The following is a 15,185-nucleotide window of genomic DNA, read 5'->3' on the forward strand; positions in this document are numbered from 1 at the left end:
GATAAGCTCCGCACTGAATCTGCATTTTGTTGAGGGCGGTTTGGCAATTCTCTATGTTTGACTGACTTCGTGCTTGTATAATTTGCACGACTTGCAGAGCCGGGCCTGCAGAAAGTATTCGTTTAAATGCTGCTTCATTATTTTAAGACAGATAAATATTTTTCGAAATGTATAGAAGTTCAAACGATTTTTGAAAATAACTATAAAATGAAAAAAAAAATGAATTTTTAGTTACTAGAAAGGGGGGGGATTAAAGGCAATAAAATAATATGGTATTAAGATACAAAATCCTTGACAGGAAGAACATGTCTCAGAGCAAAAGAAATTATTCTTTGATTCATAAGATATATTTTAGAAAATTATTATTAAATTAAAGAGGTACGCATCTAGTATTTTTTACAAAATTGCTGTTTTTTTTTAAATAAATCAAAAAATATCATCTTTGTATAAATTTTCTTATAAACTAGAAAACAAAAACAATTGCTTGATGACTGTTACTCAGAATTTATTTAGAATAAAAAAAGAATCGATTTCATTTTTGAACTCATATTTTAGTTATTTAACAAAGGTGGCAAAATATTCGAATTTCATAGAAATTCTAGTAGGACACAGCAAAATCTTTGACGTATTGTTGCTTTGTTTAGAGAAATAAAAAATTACAACATGAAATGTTTTACTTCATGTAAAGAATAATTATTTTCATTAGAAAAAGCAATACGGCAGATAGAATATGACAGAAAGATTGGGTTTACATGTATGACCCCATTAGTCTTTTTTTAAAAATGAAATTGACACACAAAGATACAATGATAAAATAATATTATCAAGAGGACGGCATACCATGCATTCTTTAATAATTATTTATTAAAATATATAGACGAAGGTCACATTTGAAACAATCGCAAAAAGCTGGCACTAATTATTATCTAGAAGTCTGAATTATAATAATATTTTATCGTTATTTTAATAAAAATTTAAATATTCTATAATATGTAATTAAATATTTTATTTTGCCATGAAGCAATTTTTTTTTTCAATCACGATGCCTGATAACATATCAGTAAAAAAAAAAAATGGCCAAATTAGTTTTTTAGAATTGTAGTTTTAATCCCTGCATCTTAATTAATTTACTATTAATTAAGTTTAATTGCATGTTTTATTTTATTTAGTATTTCTTCCCATGGATTATCTACTCATCAGTTAATTCCTGACAAACTGATAAATCAAATAAATTATATTCAAACTAGGATTTTTTCAAATAAAAATTATGCAAGTTCTTCGAAATTTACAAATTTGAAGTAACACGTCAAATAAAATATATATATATATAAATTTTAAAAAAATTGAACCTGAAAACTTATTATTTTTTTAAAATTTGTATTACCATGCAGCCTCCCCTCCTCCCCTCCCCCCAAAAAAACGGAATCAGGCTAAAGAAAAAAAAATACAGATTTAAGGAAAGAAAAAACAATTCAAAATTTTCTTAAATTTCTAGAATTGACTTTATTTATACATAGAAAATTATTTAATGTAATTAATTAAAGCAATCAATAAATAGTAAAAGTTTATCCAATATTTCTAATTATAGTTAGCAATCTATAATTAGATATGTGGGACAAATTTTCCGATCACATTATCTTTTATAAATAAAGTGATCGAAAAATTTATCCACTATATTTTGATATACAGTTACAACACAGCTGTAATGAATAAGATCAGATTACTTATGGTGAAAGATCTAGGTTCCAATAAATTATAATTAATAAATACGTTTCTAATTTGCATTTATCTAGTCATTTTATATAAATTTATTATAAATTTCTTTAAAAAAAAATAACTGTGCTACGAGTGACAAGTTTTACAAACGCTGTCTCTTAAGTTCAAACAAGATTTTTCAATCTCTTTGACACACCTAATTTATTTATGAGTGCACACGGCCCACGTATGTATACGCAACAGAATTTAAATAATCCTTCAAATGGAAGCGGAAATCGTAAAATATATTATATTGAAGCTGAAAATTTTTTAATAAAAAATAAATGAAAAAATATATATTAAATACATATTACTTATCTCACTCTGTACATTCGAATTATAATTTTAACTTCCTATTTATTTATAATGAAGATAAGGGAAAATGTTTTTGAGAAATACAGTTATAAAGTACTATTTTGTTTAGATTCGTTTTCAAGATCTTAGTGTAATTCCGCAAAGCAAAATAGACATTATTAATTAACTAACCAATATATGATTGCCCTTATATTTTTGTGGGTTTTTTTTAGTGTTTGAAACTTATATTACTTTCATTACCTGAAAAAATTATTTTATTATTTTTAAATATAGTTAATAATGTATCTTTTCAAATTTTGATACAAAAAAATGATGAAAGAAGAGTATAAGGGCTGACAGTCAAAATAAAAATTAGCGAGAGTATTCTTCCAAAACTTTCTTGCATATTCTCTAATAAAGGCATTATCTTCCTCTTCCTTTATAAAATTGTGTACCTTTGATAACGCCATGAGTGCCTTACATGGCATTGGCGAACAACTGTCACGAAATATTAACTTTTGGCGAGAATTTAATAACTTACTGAATTCGTCGTGTGTCTTTGCCAAAGTTTTGAAGACTGATTTCTGGCATGCAATGAATAGTACAAGAAATTCGAATTTGTGCTTTAAACACATTTTTTCCAACCGATTTAAACCAAAATTTGAAATAGAACTAAAATTGTAGTCATAAACTCTCATACCAAACTTTACATGTTTAAATCAGTGAGTTTTTAAGTTATTGTATTTATATGTATTTGAATATATAGATTAGCATACGGTTAAATTATAGATATATATGGTTCCAAATTTGATAGCATCTGCAATTTAGATATAAAATCTGTGGTATTAAATTTTATCCAATTAGTTTTCTTTTGCTTTGTAGTTATAGTGTAAGTTTAATATTTGGACACTCAGACAGGCAGATTTCATCTGAATGAATTTCTCTCAAAATTTTACAGAATTCTACAAATTTGACGTAAAAACTATATATCAAATTTCATCTATCTAGCTCAAACTATTTTTGAGTTATAATATTCACAGACCAACAGACATAATAACCAAAATGTGTTTTTCGAACTCAGAGAGCTTTGAAATGTAGAGATTCGTGAAAAGGTGAAATACAATTTTTTTGACGTTTTAATACTTTCTCTTTAATTCGTATAGGTGAAAGAAAAAGTAAAGGTATTAATATTTCAAAAATAATATAAAGTCCTCTTCGAGATTTCCTTATAATAATAAAATTCAATTCAGTTTAGCACAATTTTAATTAGGAATTTTAGAAGAAAATATAAATAAATTATTATTATATATAAATTATAATTATTTATGGAGAAAAACATCATGTTCTAATATAAGTCATGAAAAGAAAAAGGAAATTGAATTAGTATATAAATAAAGCATAGAATATTTTTCCTATTTTTGAATAAAAATATTATTATATATCATATTTCCGCTACCATCACTTTATTTCAATGCCTAACTAAATTTACCTTTTCAACCATATACCCCATATTCTTAAAACAGAAAATAAAAAAAATAAAAAATAAAAAAAATCGAGCAATGAAATTGTATCACGATTTTGATGTGTTTAATATATTTTATTATATAAAATGCTCCTTTTACTCGAAACTTCAAAGCGTTTTAATTTTAATAACAGAATGAAATTGAAAGCATTTTATTTAAATTTCGTTTTTATTGCATTTAAAGTGTTCCACTTTCTTATGATAAGGTAATATTGTAAAAACTGGTAAAAAAAAAAAAAAATGTCGAATCCGTCAAGTTTAGCCTAAAAATGATAAAGAGCAAAGAACATCAACAAATACCTTTCAGAAGAATTTAAGAGTCCCATTTTAATAATGCAATAAGTAAATGTATGCACTCATTCTTTCAGAGCCTAACAAAATTACCAAGATTGAAATAAAAATTATGTTTTGAATTCAACCGCTTGATATAAAAATGTGACATTTATTTCGGCAGCAGAAGTACACAATTAATATACCAATATATAATTAATTTTAATTTAATCCTTAGTTCCATAGTTCAAAAAGTTTATAAAATATCATTTAAAATCATTTAAATTATTTTGTCAAATAAATTATGGAATATTTTTTGAGATAATAACGTTTATCTCAAAGTATATAATTGAAATTAAACAAAGACTGCCAATATTACATTTCATTAAATTTTTTTTTTGTTCATTTAAATAATTTGTCATTTTTTTTCTAATGGATATAAATTTATCAAACCAAGCTTTAAATCAAACATTTCAATTACTAAAAAATTTGATGGAAACCAGCTTCAATTTATAAAAAAAATGTTTTTATTTAAATTTGTTTAGCCAAGAATTCGGAGAATTGACAAAGAAGGTTTTAATGCTCATGAGGTTTAAATGCATTTTTAGCTTCAATAATAGAATATTTCCATATTCAGAGTACGTTCCATATTCGTTTCGTTCACAATTCAGCGAAATTTACACATTGCAAAAAATACTTCACTAGTAAAATAATTTTCTAACGAACATTATAATAATTTTCCAAGTACCGTAAAATAATTTTCCAAGGATTCAAGAAATGTGATCAAAAATTTTTGTTTCTTAGAACTGAAGTAAAAAGATGTCTATGATTAGACATGGGAAAAATATTTTTTTAATTCTATCTCAGATTGAAATCTATAAAAAGTCAAAGATCTGCATAAAATATTTTAGATTATTTTGATATTTTCTTGTAAATAAATAGTGCATATTAAAAAAAAGGATTGACCAGATATATGTTAAAAAAATCTATTTCGAAAGAATTCTCCTGCCTAACTTTTACTTTTTACAGAAAACTACCAACTTATTTTAATGAATAAGGTAATGAATGCAATTCAATTCTTGCGAGAAATATTTGAGGTATGCTTTGTGTAGGTTCGTGCTATAATCCCTATTAATATTAAAGGTTTCAAATATGTCAGGTTTCTCTTAGTCTGAGATGGTATCCATCTCCTCGCTACATGAAACATTTTTGGTTATATTTCTCACAATATTTTATTTTACTTTAGCAAATATAAACATAGATTGTTCTAGAGAGAAATATCTTTTACATTGCGTACACGTAAACTAAGATAAACAGGAAACGGATATAAGATTACCCAAAATTCACGAGCAAAATTCGTGATTTTTATTAATTCACATACATTATTATTAAGAGATAAAGTATTACTTCAATATTTAATTTTTCGAAATCCATTTTTATTGAATCGGCATATATAAATAGGAAATAAGTTTATTTGAGCACCAATAAAATTTGAACTTTTTTTTAATGTCAAATGTCACACAGTAAACTGACTTTAAACTTTTTTTTTAATTTCCCAAAGTTCGCAATTTTTTATTCATCGGCAAAATACAGTATATTAAATATATATTTAAAAAAATCTCTAAGGAAAATATCTAGAATAAATAATTGCACAATTATTTTGCGGTGCACTTATGCTAAAGAAATTTCGCATATGCAGGAAATGTTCAACACAGGAAAGATCATCAAAGTCTTAAATTAAAAAAAAATCAATTTTTATTAGTTATAAATTTTAAAACATATTTCTTTTGGGGTTAAGATAACGAAATTTTCAATAAAATTTTTTCCTAAATACTTTTATGAGCTAATAAAACATAAAGGCATATTATTTCACAATTGAAAATAAAAATTCTGATTTAAGCAGTTTAAATAAAATGAATGTTTTGGATGAGATTTCTATCATTTATTTTCAATAATCGCCTATCTATTTATTAAAATATTTTCTTAATTAATCTTCGATTATTTTACTTATTAAAATTTTTGAGAAATTAAGAATACTTTAAAATATTTTTCATATTACATAAATCATATTTCCATGGTTAATATAGTAAAAATTCCGAATAAATATACAATATTAAATTTGTTAGCTAAAAATCCAATAAGAAATAAAAACCGAAAACTTACCTATTCGCAACCTTCCCCGCTTAGGTGACGGAGAAAAAATCCAGACAATATCCAATAATCCCAATAAAAAAATTGATATACACAAAATAATCCACACAATTAAGGCACAAAAACAATAAAATATTAATAACCGAAACAATTCCCACAATTTTCTATTAAACACATTCTTCCCCTTCACAAAATAAAACGAGCGCGGGAAAAAAAAAAGATAAATCTCTTCGAATATCTTCTTCCCTAAAAAAATTCTACTACCTGTAGTATATCAAATAATGAATGGGAGACAAAATCAAATTTAAAAAGTGAAGGAACTTTTTCCCCCACTTTATTTTTTTTACACCTAACCGATTATGACTTTTAAAAACCGGTTCCACGTAAGTTGGGGGTCACTAGATGGGTCTGTGAAAGCTTTTAAGTAGGTACTAAATGCCGACTGCAAAAGCGAAAGTGCGACCACATCGTTCAATGGTTTGAGATGTTGTATAGTTGCCAGCGGTTCCGCGTGGTGGCGTTGTTTTTCGTGTCCATCTTTTTCCCTCGCAGAAGACGTTGCCTGCATTAGTAAATTGGAATCGCGTTTCGTTTTTCTAGGTCCGTTTCACCGTCCTTTGCGTGCATTAGTATGCAGTTCGGTTGAATAACTCTGGTGTTTCATTTTTTTCTTCTTCTTTTTTGTGGTGTTTTCCTGAATGCTCTTCTTTTGTGTCTGAAGGCATTTTTTAATTGTGTGCGATGTGGGAATTATTAGAACAGTAGGTTATTTTAAGAAATTGCGTGAAGAACATAGAAAAACAAGCGTGTACTGCGTGGAAAACGACCTTATTTTGTATGAGGACCGAGTAAAAAAATTTGGATTCAGTTATTGAGTTAATGTAAAACGAAATTTGAGTTATTTTTTTAATTAAAATTAATTTTTAAAAACGCAATAAACAATTATAATAAAGAGTTTCTGATAGAAGATTTTGTTTAACCCTTTCTAGGGCCGTGGGAAGTATGTTTCCACGAAATTTATCAGTCTTTGTATGAAATTATGTAGGTTGGCATAAGTTCTGACAAATTTTTTTAGTAAGTCAGAAACTTAGGTGCTTCAGTTCTTTATTTCAGACAAAATGATGTGTCTTGATTTGTTACTTAATTATTAATGAACCAAATTAATTAATTAATCAAATTAAATTTATCTAATAAGCTAAATAAATCCCTTTTCTTATTCTAATTTCAAGCCTAAAAATATTTTAACATAATATGACTAGAAAAAAATGGCCTTTTAAAGGGTTAATGGATATATACATAAGTATTTTCAGTTCGTTTGTCCTTTAACAGATTGTTATCCTCAAAAAGAATTTTGAACAAGCATTCTAGAAATATTTTTAAAGAACATTTATATTTAAATATCATGCAAGATCTTAATATTAATTATGGTTTAAATATTTTGTAACATTATTATATACGGCATGGAATTCAAAAATATGATAATTATTGTTTTCATTAGTATTGTTCTAATTATTTAAACACTTTTATTAACTCTTTTGTTCCAACTTTTTTATGTTAATCTTGAACTCATTTAAAATGAAAATACCTTTAATTTGCATAATTAACACACCGTAAAAATAAAAGGCTCAACTAAAATTAAGAATTTAAAAACCTCTGAGATGTTTATCTTTCAACTTTAAGTAGGTTAGGCGAAGTAAAGGATTTTTTTGTCCATATTATTTATTACTATATTCTGTGCTAATATTATATTTAATTGTTTCATAATTTTTATAAAAATGCCTAGCTTCAAAATTAGTATCTATTATTTACACAAAATTGCAATTGTATTTGCAATATTACATTGGCAGCATTTGTTGAAATTTCGGAAGATTTCGACAGTTACTGCCAATATATATATATATATATATAACATTCGTTTCAGTATCCTGAGACGACAACTTTTTTTTTGATTATTCTATCTCACTAAGAGGAGAGAAACTGAAAGATGTGCGCATTTCCGGAATTTACTTTATTGCTAAATGTAAACATCTTTCTTTTTTCTCTCACCCCTATTTCGTCAAATTAAACCCATCCAAACGCAGGCGCAAAAGGGCAAAGAGTTTTAGAATCAGTTAGCAAACAGTATATCTTACTTTAAAACGAATTTTTAGGATCTCTTTAAGCGTCCTTCTTCAGAATTATCATTAAATAGATTCGTTGCATTACGAAATTCCTTTAACTAACTTAGATAACTAAATATTCAATCACTTTTTGCCTTGATTTGTTTAGACAAATCAAAGATCATAAAACTTATTTCTTTCTGAACTTTACGCTTCTCGGAAAGATTCTAAAATCGCATTCTATCTATTTTAACTCTCCTACCACGCAATTCGCAACTTTCTGCCTGGCGTAATTAAGTTATCGCCAAGTTGATAAATTATATTTCAGTGCCTTCGCAATTTCATTTCTGAGTGCCTTTTTGAACGCGTCGCTGGAGTCTTTTTAAACATTAAATAGATTTTAATCTCGTTACGAGCTGTTAATCTGGCGCAGAGGACGCTGTGATCTCATTAGTGCGACCTTTCTGCCTAGCTGAATTTCCCCATAGATTTTTCTTGGAATGAAAGATTTCAAAAGAGAAAGGAAGAAATTTGTTTTCCATTAAAGCTTTTTACAAAGGGACGGATGGCTCGGAATCTTGTTTGTTTAATGTTTAGACTAAAGCCATTTAACTTTTTATCTGAAACTGAATTATCTTCTCAAGATTATTTTTAGCTGTGTAAATCGGGCTTTTTTCATCCTAATGTAGGCGCACACCAAGTGTACATCAAATGTTCTCAAGTAACACGTGGAAAAAAACCAGCGGGAATAGTTCTCTCAGAACTTTCTCTTCTTATAATTGTTACAAAAATTAACCTTTGGTATGAATTTAACATTTTTACTGAATCCACCTGGTTATCTTTGGCGATTAAACCCTGGAATACGATTAATAACATTCGAAAATCGAATCTGTATATCAAATGCGTTTTTCTCAATCCACTGAAACCAATATTTGTTAAAAAAAAAACTACACTTGTAGTCACAAAAACTCATACCAAATTTAATATATTTAACTCATATTTAATATTGTTTCTGAACGTACAAACCGACTGAAAGTCAACAATTCATTGGATTTGGCCTAAAATTTGATAGGTGTTTTTTTACTATATAAATATGTGTGCCGAATTTCATGCATCTAGTTCTCTTCATTTTGCAGTTATCGTGTTATATTCGAACAGGCACACAGTCTTCCTCTGAATGGAGTTTGCTCAAAATTTGATAGAAATCTATGAATTTTGGGTAAAAACGGTATGCCAAATTTCAACTATCTAGCTCAAAGCGAATTTGAGTTTTCTTTGTCACAGACAGAAGATTATTTTCCAAAAAATGTGTCTTTTAAACTCAGGAGGGTCTAAAACGTGGAGATTCGTCGAAATGTCGAGTTCAAATTTTTTGACGATTTCTATACTTTCTCTACATTATACGAGAAATAATTTCTATATTCTATCATATATAATAAATTTCTATACTATCTCTACATTATACGAGAAATAATTTCTATATACTATCATATATAATGAATTTCTATACTATCTCTACATTATACGAGAAATAATTTCTATATACTATCATATATAATGAATTTCTATACTATCTCTACATTATACGAGAAATAATCTCTATATACTATCATATATAATGAATTTCTATACTATCTCTACATTATACGAGAAATAATTTCTATATACTATCATATATAATGAATTTCTATACTATCTCTACATTATACGAGAAATAATTTCTATATACTATCATATATAATGAATTTCTATACTATCTCTACATTATACGAGAAATAATTTCTATATACTATCATATATAATAAATTTCTATACTATCTCTACATTATACGAGAAATAATTTCTATATACTATCATATATAATAAATTTCTATACTATCTCTACATTATATCTAATGATGCGTACTGATATGTAGATTATAATATACTATATGACGTACTATATAATAATACTATAATATACTATATACGTACTGATATATAAGGGGAAAGTTAAAAAGCTGTTGCAACACCTGGAGCTTCCAATTAAAAAAAAAAATATTTCTTTAAGAGAAACCAAAATAATTGTTGAATCTAAAATAGTTTTAATTTAGAAAGGAAATATATATTTTTTAAATTCAGTTTAGGTGAGTATTTTATCGGCAGAATTAATATCTGTCCAGTGGGATAGGACCATCTGCTGATACTTGATAATAATATTTCAGTAATCCGCACAGAAAGTAGGCAGGCAATTCTGCATTGTTTTCTATAATAAAATTATATTTTTACGAAGAATCAATGATATTTCCAATGAATTCATTTCCTAACTAATTCATTTATTTCACTAATTCCATTCCGATAAAATTAGTTTTAAAAAATGCTAATGATTCCACTAAAAAAACATTAAGGCATTACAAACTGTACTTGTGTTACGTCAAATGTAATTATACTGCTGCCAATATTAAATTGTCAATCCTTATAAAATTGACATTCATATTCAGATCACATGCAAAACATTTAGAAAATAAAAATATTAAGTAGTTAAAATAATTATAATACAATAAAAACCCGGAAAGATTTTAGGAACACTATGAATATTATTGCAAGTTCGATTTGGAACGATTGGTAAGTAGTTCATACCACAGGATGGCGCTGTTAGCTTTAGGATGCACCTGTGCTTCGATGTAATGAAATGCATATGGAGCATTAATTGTTTCATTATGATCACTAATACATTATTATACAAAAAGTCTCCCCCACCGGAAGCACCTCAAAAATGAGGATGAAAATCTTCCTTTATGATGGTTGGCTCTCATCATCCTGTTGGGTACTGGAAATGGTGGGGGGTTGGTTACCTACCATCGATGATGCGACATATTTCTCATGGGAAGAGTTGAGACGGCCGGTGATGTCCCTTAGGACTCAACCACAGTTCCCGCCAATGTTGCTGCCGCGATGGTCTGATCATTCAGTTTTATCCGCCTGTCTTAGGACGAGTCGGAGTAGCCAATTTGTAATATGCAAATAGTAATATACAAATATATTAAGATACAAATCTCGTTACATTATTATACAATTCTTGCTACATTATTATATAATTACAGTTATACAAATTTTGTTAATATTTAAATAAGATAAAGTTTTACTGTAATTTATAAAATTGATTTGAGATATAACTGCGCCATAGAATTACAGAAAAACCTATCTTTTATGCCATAGAAATCAAATTCATCTTTACTTTTTTTAATCCAAGCATACTTAAAGAGAATCTCCATTTGCTTCTCATTACTCTTAAAGAATCCGTGTATCTGTATGGGAAACTCCATATGGTTAGGTCATCATTTTACTTCGTATATTTCTTACTTTTTATCTATTGCACGCAGCAGTTCTTATCCTTTATACCAGAATAATATTCGCAAAAGGTTTATGTATCTCGCAAATCGAAAAAATGGCCATTGCCTGCCAATATGCAATGTAAATAAAGTAAACTTAACTTCTGAACTCAGATTAAAGAATACTTATTTGGAACAAAATAATAAAATTGTTGCTGGTGACATTTTAATATCTTTCAGAGATATACCAATAATCTATTTAGTTAAAATTTGAAGTAAAAGAAAAATCCACCACGGTCATTTCTTCTCATTTACAACGCCCATTATGTCTCAGATTAAATTCTTAATATAACTTTTCTTAACCATATACTTTAATTAATATTTTATTGTTCCTTTATTTTAACCATATATTATATCTAAAGGAATTTTAAAAGTAAACTAAACTCAGACAAAAATATATTTGAATTATTAAATGTGTTTATGAAAAGAAGAAACGTTTTTGTGTGACATTTTTAAATGGATGTTTTTGTTTAAATTTGTATGATAAGATTTAAATTTGTGTCAAGTGATAAAAGATTTCAAAAATAAGGACAATTCTCCAAATAAACACATATTACAATTATTGCCTGAAGAATAAAAAACATATTTGGAATCAAACCAATTGCCTTAAACCCAGCTTTTAAATATTTAGCAATTTATTAATCCCATCCGTGCTTCTTTAACAAATTTTTTCCGGTCAATATATTCAAATCCCTTTTTGTAAAATTACAAATACGATTTTCAATACGCTTTCGGCTTAAGAGAAATATTATTTCCGATATTGGCCTCACATGCATCAATTTATATTTACTTCCCGGAAATGGCAACGCAAATTCCACCTAAACTCCTCTTTCGAATCGTAGAACATTCTCCTCTGCCATTTAGCGAATGCTTTCAACCGCTTATAATCCTTCTCGCTTGGGGCGAGATATAATCGTTTGGCGTGTAGAGAAGAGGGGGCAGACCTTCAAAAAATAATAAGTTCAGAAACATTCGAAAGTTCGGTGGAATCAGCTGGCAGTGGAGGTCAACTGCCCCTCTGGATTAGCAGGTAACGGAGGAATGAGCATTCATGGCGCTTTGTAAAATTCTGGAATATTTAGAATAAAAGAATATAATTTTTTTTTAAAATTAGAGATATGGAATTGTTGTTTTTAATGGACAAATAATTCATAAACGTGAGTTTTTTTGTAATTTTTCTAAAAGAATAATTTTGAAATTTTACATTTTAGTGAACATTTCCAAAATTTTGGATTTGTTTTATTTCTAATTACGCATAAAGTAGAAATTTCACGATATTTTATTAATGCATAAGATTTAATTTTCTATATATTTTGTAAAAAAATGCATAGAAACCTAATAAAATGCATTCTTCCAAAACTTGCTTTTTTTAGTGAACGATTTTCACAATTGTAAAAGTGGAACCGTGTAATCGATTTCGCAATTTCTTTTTCATGGACAATAGAACTGATATTTTGTACAAATTTGTATTCTCAGTGACAATATAATATTTTAATACTTTAGTGATTGATCGATTAACTATCAACTGTAGTATTTTATTTTATATTAAATTTAAACTCTGTGTGCTTTTACTATCTAGTAGTGAAAATAAGGAAAATTCTTTACAAGATTTTATATTAATTATAATAAATGAATTAAAATATATATACTAATGATTAACAAGTAGAAATAAAATAAAAATGTGTTTTGAGAAGTAAGCTTTAAGAAGCATATTTAAAGAGAAAAATAACTCTTAAAAATTCTGGGAGTTAAAACAAAATTGTAAAAGTAGTAGATGCTGTAAAAAATATGAAAAAAAAACAACAACTTAAATTTGAATTTATATCATAAAACAGAAAATCCCTAAACATTTGTTAAAAATTAAAGTATGATATGAAAATGCTTAAAATTTCAGTTTACTTATAGTATTTAATCAGTATCCCATGGTTTAACGAGTTCTCTTTTAATTATTAAGTTTTTCATAAAAAAAAATATTAATTCCACTTTTGAATACTCTAATAAAATCACGGTTTTAATTTAAAAAAATTTTCTTGCGTTTGTTTCATTTTTAATCAATAAAACTAGGATCATTTTGTTTTACATAATTTAATTACTCTCATGGCTGTAATTTTTTCCTTTATAGTAATAGAACATAAAAGAAAGTCTTTTCACATTTCTCTTCCAGTGATAAATCTTTCGACATATTATTATTATTATTTTTTTTTTTGTATTTTTATCTAGTCTTTCTAGTCTTTTGTTAATTTGTACATTCCTCAAATAACAAAGGGTGAACATAGATTAAACATAACCATACAAACTTTGAAGGAAAATATCCGAAACATATATAATTTGCATCCAACATAGATTTCGTGGTTATGATGGCAAATAACATAAAACATGCATGTCGAAATAGTGTCTAAAAGGTGTCCGCGAAAGTCCTTTTATCCCACATTAACAAGAGAACGATGACAACCATTGTGACAAACGCAGTGTCTATGTACAGTATTATGACCACGCACGGCGAAAATAGATAGGACGCCACCAGGTGGCAAAAAACGGAGCTGACGCTTCTTACTTTAAAACGGGGAAAGATATAGGTAAAAGTCAACTACAAAATGCATCTTCGATTTAGTACGAAACGATACATTGATCGCTATAAGAAGCTAAAGCGTGCAAATAGTTTTTTTTATTTGTCACGATTTCCAATTCTTTTATGCTAAAAAAAAAAAAAAAATGTTAGAAATAAAATAGAAAAATTAGTTATTAGGAGACATTTTTATATTCCGCTAACGCTAGTTATTGCGCCTTCGAGTTCGCTATTTATTATTCAAAACATGATTTTTTTAAAAGCTGTTGCGAGTCATTACGTCACAGGTTCGTAAAATCATAACCAAACAAATGTCCGTTTTATACGTTTCGTTCTATTATTGGGCTCAAAGGGTTTTTTCGTATTAAATCAAAGACAAACAAAGACTTCTACAATTTTTGATTGAATTTTTTTCTCTGTTGTATTGTTTTTCTGATAGGAGTGCCAACTTCATTATTTGCAGCCAGATGGCACTTTAACCAATCTTATCATATAGCGAGCGCATGGGACATTTACTTTACTACACCTAGACAGACCCCCGGGGGGCACCTCGAAATGAGGATGAGATGCTTCCGGCATGGTGGTTGGATCTCGCCGCCCTGGAGGGTACACTAATAGGTGGGGGATCTGACTCCTCCCATTGATGACGGGAGGTACTTCCTTCGAGGAGGGTTGTACCGTGGCCGGTGACAGCCCTTAGGACTCAACCACAGTTCCCGCCAATATTGCTGTTGCGGCGGTCCGGTCATTCAGTTTTATGATTTTAATCCGTGTGCCTTCGTGGCGGGTCGGAGAGTTAGATGGTTGACTTACTACACCTAGACACCAAGTTTATGACAATAGTTGTCGCTTTTCGCAAGTGAATGTGGGAAAGAAAGATTTTGGTGTATACAGTGCATAGTTAAGAAAAAAAGGAAAAAAAGTCAAAAGAAAGTAAGGAATAAGTTAAGTATTAGGAAATCATATTGATCATTAGCACAAGTTGAATATTAATACTAACAATAAGTAATGGCAAAGAAAATCTCTGAATACGAAGCACTCTTTGTGAAAGATTTTTGGAGCGTAATTGTCATATATTATTTTCTTTAACGAGTATTTAATTCAAGCTACACAATTAGAAAAAAACGAAACTGTTATCCAATTATTCTTTTACGTTC

The 15,185-nt window shown here is 27.9% G+C and overlaps 1 protein-coding gene across 2 annotated transcripts in view; it reads right to left on the reverse strand.

Moving 5' to 3' along the window:
* LOC129981100 (uncharacterized) overlaps positions 1-15,185 on the reverse strand; it is a 577,941-nt gene that overhangs the window by 453,986 nt on the left and 108,770 nt on the right. Inside the window, exon 1 of one of the 2 annotated variants that reach the window (XM_056091772.1) lies at positions 6,005-6,415. The exons of the other annotated variant lie outside the window; for it this stretch is intronic. The gene's annotated coding sequence lies outside the window, so the exon portion shown is untranslated. Of the gene's footprint in view, positions 1-6,004; positions 6,416-15,185 lie in introns of those variants that run through there. 2 annotated transcript variants of the gene reach the window in all.

The sequence above is a fragment of the Argiope bruennichi genome, chromosome 8, assembly GCF_947563725.1.
Source record: "Argiope bruennichi chromosome 8, qqArgBrue1.1, whole genome shotgun sequence".
NCBI classification, from domain to species: Eukaryota; Metazoa; Arthropoda; class Arachnida; order Araneae; family Araneidae; genus Argiope; species Argiope bruennichi.